The sequence below is a fragment of the Erinaceus europaeus genome, chromosome 8, assembly GCF_950295315.1.
Source record: "Erinaceus europaeus chromosome 8, mEriEur2.1, whole genome shotgun sequence".
Classification (NCBI taxonomy): Eukaryota; Metazoa; Chordata; class Mammalia; order Eulipotyphla; family Erinaceidae; genus Erinaceus; species Erinaceus europaeus.
In genome coordinates, this window is record NC_080169.1 from 4,960,188 (window position 1) to 4,970,992 (window position 10,805).

A 10,805-nucleotide genomic window follows, 5' to 3' on the forward strand; every position below is an offset into this window, starting at 1 on the left:
CACAAAACTGCCGTTTCAGATGCACTATTTGTGGGAATGCCAAAATCCAGTGCTGCTCGGGCTTTTTGAAGTTCTTTGGGATGGGGAAGAGTTCAGACCTCTTGAGAACAGATTTGTGAAGAGGTGGTCCAAGTTGGGGGACAAATAACAAGGGGGTGGGGTGGTAAGGCACTTCAATCAAATGTCTAATTTCTCTTGGAAGTGGGCCCTCCTTAGCTTCCTAACTTCTAGGTGGCTGCAAGGAGCAGTGTTTTGCTCTGGACATCTACAAGCAGACAGCAGACTACAGGATTTTGCCTCTCACCCAAGCACATTGTGGTGAACCAATTTAACCTAACAGAGCTTTTCTTGCCGCCTCCAATTCCATTGCCCTTATGTGTCTCTCATATCTAAATCCTGTCACCTCGCACCAGTCAGTTCCTTGTTTCTAGGAAAAGCCACAAGTGAAGCTAGTGGGGGTGAAGTTTACCTGACGACACCCTGGCATTAATGGGAGCTTTTCCTCTTTATTTAACATAAAGAATTTTACTTAGAATTGCATAGATTACTACAGGCTACTGCCAATAGGCAGGTTGTTTAAAACTTTCCATGTCCTCCAAGGGTAGGATTATTTATTTATTTATTTATTTATTTGCCTCCAGGTTTAATCACTGTTCCTGGTGGGCATCGTTTTGTTGTTGCTTCTGTTGCTGGATAGGGCAGAGAGAAACTGAGAGAAGAGGGGAAGACAAGGGAGAAAGATACCTGCAAACCTGCTTCACTACTTGTGAATCGACACCCCACCCCCTCCAGCCCCCCAACTGCAGGTGAGGATCCGGGCTTAAACTGGGGTCCTTTGACCTGTCCTTGCACTTCACGCCATGTGTGCTTAACCCAGTGTGCTACCGCCTGGCCTCCAACAGTAGAATTCTTGACATCAGATTGAACTCAAGCAGAAACAGCCTGAAGCTTCCCTCAAATGTTTAGGTTGCAGACAAGGATCTTTGAACAAGCAGGCAAAGTTTGGCCATGAATCCTTTGAACTTGAATTTAAGTGGCAAAGGAACAAACGGCTTCTTTAATCCATTGGTACTAGATACTGGGGCAACATGCAAGCAGAAATACTGACTTTTGGTCTGAAGAGGAGCCAGGGGAACTGTGCTATGTTTCCCCGTGGATAACTCTCATGTGATTATATACATCACTTAAATGTTGTAATTAATGTTTCAGGAGCACAGTCATTTAAGGCACTAAAGTAAAAATCTTGGATTTTCAGGTTTCAGGAGAGATGCCAAGAACTACAGTTGGCATTTTCTCTCCCTAAACTCCATTAAGGCCTCGTTCTCATTCCTCATAGTCGTGTGTTTGGAAGGTGGCCTAGATGCCTCTGAAGCAAGTTCACCTCTGATAGCCCCAGTCGAGATGGGCTCAGCTATAGGTCGTGTCCTGAAGAGGATACGCCCCCCTCTTGGCCTTTCTCTCCAACTTGAGAGACCCGACGGACCCTGTCTGCATACCCAACGTGAATACTCCGGGAACCCAGAGTACAAACTGGGAAGAGAACCTGTTTGTAAAGTCAAATACACCTTTGAAGCCTGAGGGGAGGGAATACAATTCGTGAAGTGCAGCAACAAGCGTTTGGTGAGTACTTTGTGCCAAAAGTGTTGAGTGCGCAGGTCTAGCAAAAGGGCCACTTCCAGGCCATTTGAGCCCCTTTTAAAAATCAAGTAGATTCGAATTTTGCTGTATGAGATTACACTTAGCTATCCACTGCTACATTCAAAACAACAAGTGCCCCTAACCGTAGCATCAATTACATTGGAATTTTAAATTTTAACTGTATGTGCTGTCTTTCTGCAGGTCAGAAATCAGCTGAGTGCTTCTGGCAGGGGATTGGATTAAAGATGCAGACTTGGCCCTGCAGGAGGAAAGCTTGCAAGTGGTGAAGCATGGCCGCAGGTATCTCTGTCTCTCTTTTTATTCGATACAGACAGCCAGAAATTGAGAGCGGAGGGGTTGATAGGGAAAGAGATAGACACCTGTAGCCCTTCTTCACTCACAAAGCTTTCCCCCTGCAGGTGGTGACCTAGGACTTGAACTCGAGTCATTGAGCATTGTAATGGGCACTCAACCAGGTGGTCACCACCTTGCCACTCTCTGACTCTCTTCTCTTTCACCCCCTTCTTTCAATTTCTGGCTGTCTCTATCAAATAAATAAGATACCACAAAAAAATAATACTAAGATGCTGGCTTGGGACCCCAGTCGTCTCCAAACATTTTAAAAATTTTATTGATTTAATAGTGGCTGACAAGACCATAGGATAAGAGGGGTGCAATTCCATGCAATTCCCACCACCAGAGCTCTATATCCCAACCCTTCCATTGGAGGCTTTCCTATTCTTTATCCCTATGTGAGTATGGACCCAGGATCATTAGAGGTGGAAAGTTTGGCTTCTGTAATTGCTCCTCTCCTGGACATGGGTGTTGGCAGGTCAACCCACACCCCCCACCTGTTTCTAGCTTTCCCTTTTAGGATAGGGCTCTGGGGAGGTGGGGGTCGAGGGCACGTTGGTGAGGTCATCTGTACAATGAAATCAGCTTGGTGTCATGGTAGCATCTGCAACTTGGTAGCTGAAAAAACATTAAGACACAAAGCAGAACAAATTGTGGCAGACTATGTAGCCACACCCTTTGGAGAATGGAATAGTCCAGGTGGTAGCGCAGCGGGTTAAGCACACACGACTGGCTAAGGATCCCAGTTCAAACCCCCGGCTCCCCACCTGCAGGGGGATCACTTCACAAGCATCGAAGCAGGTCTGCAGGTGTCTATCTCTCTTTTCTCCTCTCTCCCTTCCTCTCTCGATTTCTCCCTGTCCCAGTCAACAACAACATCAGTGGCAACAATAACGACAACAAGGGTAACAAAATGTGAAAAAAAAAAAGGCCTCCAGCAGCAGTGGATTCCTAGTGCAGGCACCGCGCCCCAGCAATAACCCTGGAGGCAAAGAGAGAGAATGAGGGGGCTTCCGGGAGGCATGGTCATGGAATAACTGGGACCAAATCGACTTTCCTCCCAAGACAGCAAATAAACACGAGACCCAAGTGAAGTCATAACCTACAGCTGAAAGTTCTGCAGCCTCAGGTGGGTGCTCGCCGGGGTTGGAGTGAAGAGGGCCGTGGTGTGGGCAGAAGAGCAGCAAAGTCAAATCAGAGCTCTGGGTGCTGGGCCAGGCACCGGGCTGCGCCATTTTCGCCATTTCACTTTAAGCGCAGCAAGCAACATTGTTCCTAGTGCCGGAAGGAAGAGATGGGGGCTTAAAACCTCTCAATCTTTGACTTGGGGGTTTTAGCCTTCTGAATTTAAGGCAAGGACACAACATAAAACAGGGTGATTGTGACCACAAGACAGCCCAAAATAACCATCCCATTCCATCCCATCCCATCCCATCCCATCCCATCCCATCCCATCCCATCCCATCCCATCCCATCCCATCCCATCCCATCCCATCCCATCCCATCCCACCCCACCCCACCCCACCCCACCCCACCCCACCCCACCCCACCCCACCCCACCCCACCCCACCCCACCCCACCCCACCCCACCCCACCCCACCCCACCCCACCCCACCCCACCCCACCCCATCCCATCCCATCCCATCCCATCCCACTTGCCACAGATCATACAAACCGGAGAAACCTAGCGATCACATTAGCACCACCTGCTGGCCATATAACCCGCAGAAAAACTATGTAAGCAGAGAACAGAACTAAACAGCCAACTATGCTGTATCAGCCAGACAGAAATGAAACAGATGAAATCCAAGGAATTACAGATCTAGAGAGACTCTCAGAGACAGACTACACAAAGCTCATTATGAGGACTCTCCAAGAATTTAAGCAAGAATTAAAAGCATGGAATTTAAACACACAAGAGAGGCACTTACAACTGAGTTCACTTAAGAATCTTCAGAGCTTAAAAGAACTTCAGTCAGAACTCCAGGGAGTAAAAGACACTCTAACTGCAACCCATGCCCAGGTAGAAGGCTTAGGAAGTAGATTCACACATTCAGAAGAAATAATCCCCAATCTAGAAGATACGGCCAGTCCACTCTTTCAATTCAAAGATGAGTGAGAGGATGGTGCGGAAAGACTGAAGCAACTCTGTGACATTGCAGACTCCATCAAAAGATCAAATATAAGAGTGACAGGTATATCTGAAGAGGAGGACAAGGCAAAGAATCTATTTTCAGAGCAATTTTAGCTGAGGATTTCCCTCGCTTAGGAAACCATTAGAACATTCTCATTCAAGAGTCAGAACAATCACCCAGATTTATAAATTCAAAAAGACCAACACCAAGGCACATTATTGTAAAACTATCAAAAGTCAACAGCAAGGAAAAATTTTGCTGGCTGCTAGGGAAAGGAAAGAAGTTACAGGGAGTTGGGTGGTAACGCAGCGGGTTAAGTGCACGTGGCATGAAGTGCAAGGACCAGCTTAAGGACCCTGGTTCCAGCCCCCGGCTCCCCACCTGCAGGGGAGTCACTTCTCAGGCAGTGAAGCAGGTCTGCAGGTGTCTGTCTTTCTCTCCCCCTTTCTGTCTTCCCCTCCTCTCTCCATTTCTCTCTGTCCTATCCAACAATGACGACATCAATAACAACAACGGTAATAACAACAACAACAATAAAAAACAAGGGCAACAAAAACTGAAAATAAATATTTTTTAAAAAGAAGTTACATTAAGCACATGTGGTGCAAAGCACAAGGGCTGGCACAAGGATCCCGGATCAAGCTCCCGGCTCCCCACCTGTAGGGGAGTCGCTTCACAGGCTATGAAGCAGGTCTGCAGGTGCCTATCTCTCTCTTCCTCCCTCTGTCTCCCCCTCCTCTCTCCATTTATCTCTGTCCTACCTAACAACAACATCATCAACAACAATAATAACTACAACAACAATGAAAAACAACAAGGGCAACAAAAAGGGAAAAATAAATATAAAAACAAAAAAAAAGTTACATACAAAGGCAGAGCTATAAGACTTTCATCAGTCTAGGTGGTGGTGCAACTGGTTAAGCACACACATGACAGTGTGCAAGGATCCAGGTTCAAGCCCCTGGTCCCCACCTGCAGGAGAAAGCATCATAAGTGCTGAAGCAGGAATGCAGGTGTCTCTCTGTCTCTCTCCCTCTCTATCTCCCCCTTCCCTCTCAATTTATCTCTGTCTCTATCAAATAAGTAAATAAAACAAAATTACAAAACAAAATTAAAGACTTTCACTAGATTTCTCTTCACAAACTCTAGAGGCCAAGAGAGAGTGAAATGACATATTCAAAGTTCTAAAGGAGAAGGAATTCCAGCTATGAATACTGTATACTGCAAAATTATCCTTCAAATATGAGAGAGAAGTCAAAAGGTTTTCTCAAATATTCAAGAACCAAAGGAATTTGCTACAATCAACCCCACCTTACAAGAACTACTGAACTGACTCCCACAGAAAAGGAGGAAGCAAAGGAATCCACATTCCAAACACCCAGCTGCAGCTGCTACCAAGATGTCAACCTGACTCCCCCGGACAGACGACCTCACCAGTGTACCCTGGAGCCCCACGTCTCCAGAGTCCTGCCCCAGTAGGGAAAGATAGGAACAGGCTGGGAGTTTGGATCCACCTGTCAATGCCCATGTCCAGCAGAGAAGCAATTACAGAAGGCAGACCTCCCACCTTCTGCACCCCATAATGACCCTGGGTCCATGCTCCCAGAGAGATAAAGACTAGGGAAGCTTCCAATGGAGGGGATGGAATATGGAACTCTGGTGGTGGGAAATGTGTGGAATTTCACTCCTCTTACTCTATGGTTCTGTCAATATTTTCTATTTTTTATTTTATAAGTAATTTAAAAAAAATATTTATTTATTCCCTTTTGTTGCCCTTGTTTTTTTTATCGTTGTAGTTATTATTGTTGTTATTGATGTCATCGTTGTCGTTGGAATGGACAGAGAGAAATGGACAGAGGAGGGGAAGACAGAGAGGGGGAGAGAAAGACAGACACCTGCAGACCTGCTTCACCGCCTGTGAAGTGACTCCCCTGCAGGTGGGGAGCCAGAGGCTCGAACCGGGATCCTTATGCCAGTCCTTGCGCTTTGGGCAAGTAAATTTTAAAAAAGGAAGAAAAGAAAGGAATAGAGGCAGGACCATAGGGAAAAAAAAAGCCAAATATATATAACTGGAGATAGATAGCTATAGAAATAATAGTCAATCTATATCTGTAACCTTGGGAGAACTGCTGTAGTTTCCAATGGAGAGGACGGGAACACAAAATTTTGATGGTGGGAATGGTGTCGAATTATACTCATGTTATCTCATGATTTTGTAAATCAATAATAAATCACTAATAAAATTTAAAAAGTGAGGCAGAGAATGGGGTAGTCCCTATCAGAGTTGATGTACATTGAGGGCAAGGTTCTGTAGAGGCCACAAGAGGGTCCACTATGTTGTTCCTGATGGAGATGTTCAGTGACAGTGGAGAGAGATATTTATTAGAGGTCTAGGCCCAACATGTCTGTGTGGGAATCCCAGGATGCCCTGACTAGGGCCCTGGAGGATGGCGTGGCCTGGCAGTGACCAAAAGAGTCATCATTAAAGTGTGCTGGTCTCTTACCCTTACCCAGCTTTTGTAGTCCTTACTTTGTCTTATTACAAGGTTAGCCTGAGAGTGACTGAGGGACGTGAAATAGGAAGCAGATGAGGAAAGTATCTAGGTCTAAGTAGAAACTATTTGATCAAGTATGGTACTTAATGAAAAAATCTTTTTTAGGTCTTTCGACTTGCTTGCTGCACTTATTGAGTCGCTGCAAACGATTGTGCGCCCTTACAACAAGGTATTTACTTCCCCTTAATTTATGGCACATGTGCACATGTGTTTTGTCTCATGGCCCCAGTCTATATATAGGTTTTGTGGCTTTGTTAGGAAGAGCACCACCAGACATGGAATTAAGGAGTCCTATGAGAGCTAGGAATGGTCTTACCAGAGTCCTGGGGCTGAAGGGCTGACATGCCACACCTGGCATCTCTGGGCACAATCCAAAGTGAGGTGTGTCAAGGAGCCACCAGTCACACTGACTTGGTTGAGTTCAGCAGATGTGGTATCCATTGGTATAAATCAAGAGAAGCTTGCAGGAAAAGGAGCCCCGCCCCAGGGGTTCCAGGACTGGGAGAAACACGGGCTTTATGGAGAGTGGGGAAGGGGAAGGTTCCTGCTGTCTTAGAGTGTAAGAAGGCCGTAGATACTTATTATTATAACCAGAGTATTTGAGAATTTGGTTTACTTTGAAAATCCTATTGTTAGCATTTTCTATATCATACCATGACTTATGCCATTTAATGCTATTTACACATAGCTGTGTCTTATATAGTGACGTAACCAGTTGCTTCTGGTCTCCCTGGTTTAAGATTATAGGTGATTTAATATTTAAAAGAAATAGTCATTGTTAGAAATGTATTAATAGTTTAAACCCACTTTATAATTCAATCAGGTTATCATTGAAGTCTTTTTAATTTTATATTTATTTATTTATTTTCCCTTTTGTTGCCCTTGTTTTTTTTATTGTTGTTGCTGTAGTTATTATTGTTGTTATTGATGTCATCGTTGTTAGGACAGAGAGAAATGGTGAGAGGAGGGGAAGACAGAGAGGAGGAGAGAAAGATAGACACCTGCAGACCTGCTTCACCACGTGTAAAGTGACTCCCCTGCAGGTGGGGAGACAGGGGTTCGAACTGGGATCCTTAAGCCAGTCCTTGTACTTTGCGCCACCTGCACTTAACCTGCTGTGCTACAGCCCAACTCCCCAGTTCACTGTTCTTAATAGCTGCGTAGTGTTCCACCGTGTATATATTCCACAGCTTTCTCAGCCACTCATCTGTTGTTGGGCACCTGTATTGTTTCCAGTTTTTAGCTATTATGAATTGTGCTGCTATGAACATAGATGCACACATATCTTTTTCATGGAGTCTTTAGAATATATCCCTAGGAGAGAAATTACTGGGTCATAAGGAAGGTCCATCTCTAGCTTTGTGAGGGTTCTCCAGACTGCTCACCACAGGGGTTGGACCAATTGACATTCCCACCAGCAGTGCAGGAGGGTTCCTCTGTCCCCGCAGCCTCTCCAGCATTTGTTGCTGCTGTCCTTTCTGATATATGACATTCTCACAGGGGTGATGTGGTATCTCATAGTTGTCTTTATTTGCGTTTCTCTGACAATCAGTGACCTGGAGCAATTTTTCATGTCTGTTGGCCTTTAGTATCTCTTCTGTAGTTAAAATTCTATTCATATCCTCTCCCCACTTTTGGATGGGGTCATTTGCTTTTTTGATGCTGAGTTGGGTGAGCTCTTTATATATTTTGGTTATTAGCCTCTTGTCTGATGTATGGCATGTGAAGATCTCCTATTCTTTAAGGGGTCTCTTTGTTTGGGTGGTGGTTTCTTATGCTGTGCAGAAGCTTTTCAATTTGATGAAGTCCCACTGATTTACTTTTTAAAAAAGATAAATTTTATTTATAAAATGGAAACACCGACAAGACTATAGGATAAGAGGGGTATCATTCCCACCACCATAATTTCCTATCCCATCCACCTCCCCCTTGAAAGCTTTCCTGTTGCTGAGGACTTATTCTGATGCAGTCTCCGCCCCCAGGTTTTTCTATGCTCCGCTAAATCCTAGAGTGCCCCCTTTCAACCAATCCTGGCTCTGCCCCCAGGTTTTTCTATGCCCCGCTAAATCCTAGAGTGCCCCCTTTCAACCAATCCTGGCCCTACACGGCACCCCTGGTTGTCGCCCAATAAAAAGCCCCCTCACCCCTCCCTTCTCTCTCTCTGGGCTCTCGGCTCTCCCTCTCTGAGGTCTCGCTCCCTGCTCTCCCCCCGTGGTCGGCCATTGCTGGCTGGCTCCACGTGGTCTGAACCAAACCTCCCCCCCCATTCTATAATAAAGATCTGTGTACCCCTTTGCTCTGGACGTCCGCTCTCTTCTCCGCGGTGCAGCCCGACACCAGACCGCCTCAACAACATCTGGCGCCCATCGTGTTCCGTACCCACACCACGCCCGGCCTGAGGTCTCCGAAACCGCCCAGACACAGGTAAGTGGAATCCGCCCGCTTCTGTGGCCCCGCGTTTCCCTCCACCATGGGATTTTTTCCGTTTTATGAGGAGGTGTCCCAGACATTCTATCCTTCTCTCCTGGGACAGGCTTTCGATCTCAGAGACGCTTTAATTTTTGCTACACCATGGGTTCTCATGGCTATATTTACTATTTTCAGGATATGTACAAGGCCTCCTGCCAAAAGGTTAAGTGACCTTGAGGCTGAGATACAGGAGTTAAAGGATATTTACTTAGGACTTAAACACCCTAAGCAATCTGCAGTCAGCCCCCAAACCACTGCCTCCGGGGACACGTGTTCGGTTTCTCCTGCGGCAGCTTCCGCTTCCACGACCCCTCCCCCCACTGCCCCTGAAGACACGTGTTTTGCCGCTCCTTTGACCCCTCCCCCAGCTGTCCCCACAGACACGTGTTCGGCTCCTTCTGCAGACAAGTGTTCGGTCCCTTCTGTGGCAGACACGTGTTCAGTTCCTTCTGCTTCTCTGGCCCCGCCCCCCGCTTCCCGTGAGGCTTCCGGTTCTCTAGCCCCTCCCCCTGCCGTTCCGGTTTCAGCTCCGCCCCTGGCCCCTGCCGCCGCGGTTTCAGCTCCGCCTGAGGCTTCCTCGTCCCTGACCCCGCCCCCTGCTGATACGTCACCATTAAGGGACCTAGTGGCTGAGATACGAGAGCTAAAGGATATTTTTTCAGCATTTAAGGATTTTAAACCATGTGCAGTCCACCCCGGGAGCTCCGTCCCCGTAGATATGCGTTTAGTCTCCCCTGCAGCCACTACAGCAGTTTCTACTGAACTTTCCACTTCTGTAGCTCCCTCTCCCACGCCATCGGACCAAATCCACACATTCCCGGTAAACTTGGCCCCTTCTAAACAAAACCCTCAGCCGTGGCAGCCATATTCCTCGAAAGAACTTGGAGCGCTCAGGCAAGCAGTCAGGGAGGACGGTATGCACTCTCCATGGACTAAGTCCGTTTTGAGAAGCTTTTACCATCATTTAAATATACCACAAGACTGGAAAGAACTGGCTCGTGCTGCACTCCCAGACCCACTCTATCTTCAGTGGCAGGCATGTTTCCGCGATGAGTGCTCTAGGCAATCGCAGGAAAATAGTAACAAACAGGTAGAATGGAATTTTGATGCTTTGTTTGGAGCAGGAGCTTATGAATCTGGAGCTCAGCAGGCAGAAGCCAGGTTTCCAACTGGTTATTTTGAACAGGTACGCATCTGTGCAACACAAGCATGGGAAAGGGTGACCACACCTGATGTAGATCCATCAGCTCCCACTAACTCTTTTCACCAAGGCTCTGATGAGTCATTGGCGAGCTTCATCTCAAGGGTGAAGAGAAGCTTAGAGAGAAAGGTTTATAATCCTGACGTCCGCACACTACTCCTGCGCTCTATTGTCTGGGAAGGCATGACACCACAATTCCGTCAGGTATGCCTTAATCTTAAACACCTACACCCAGATAATTGGATTCTAGCGACACAGGAACTTACATCAGGCAATTATGGGACACCCGCTATGACGCAGGTCTATGCAGTTGCCCCACGTAAGCAAAACGGGGCCTGCTTTCAGTGCGGTCGCCAAGGACATTGGCGTAACCAATGTCCTGATAAATTGCAACCACGCCTCCAGTCAGGGAAACCACGCCTCCAGCCAGAGCAACCCCGCTTTCAGTCAGGG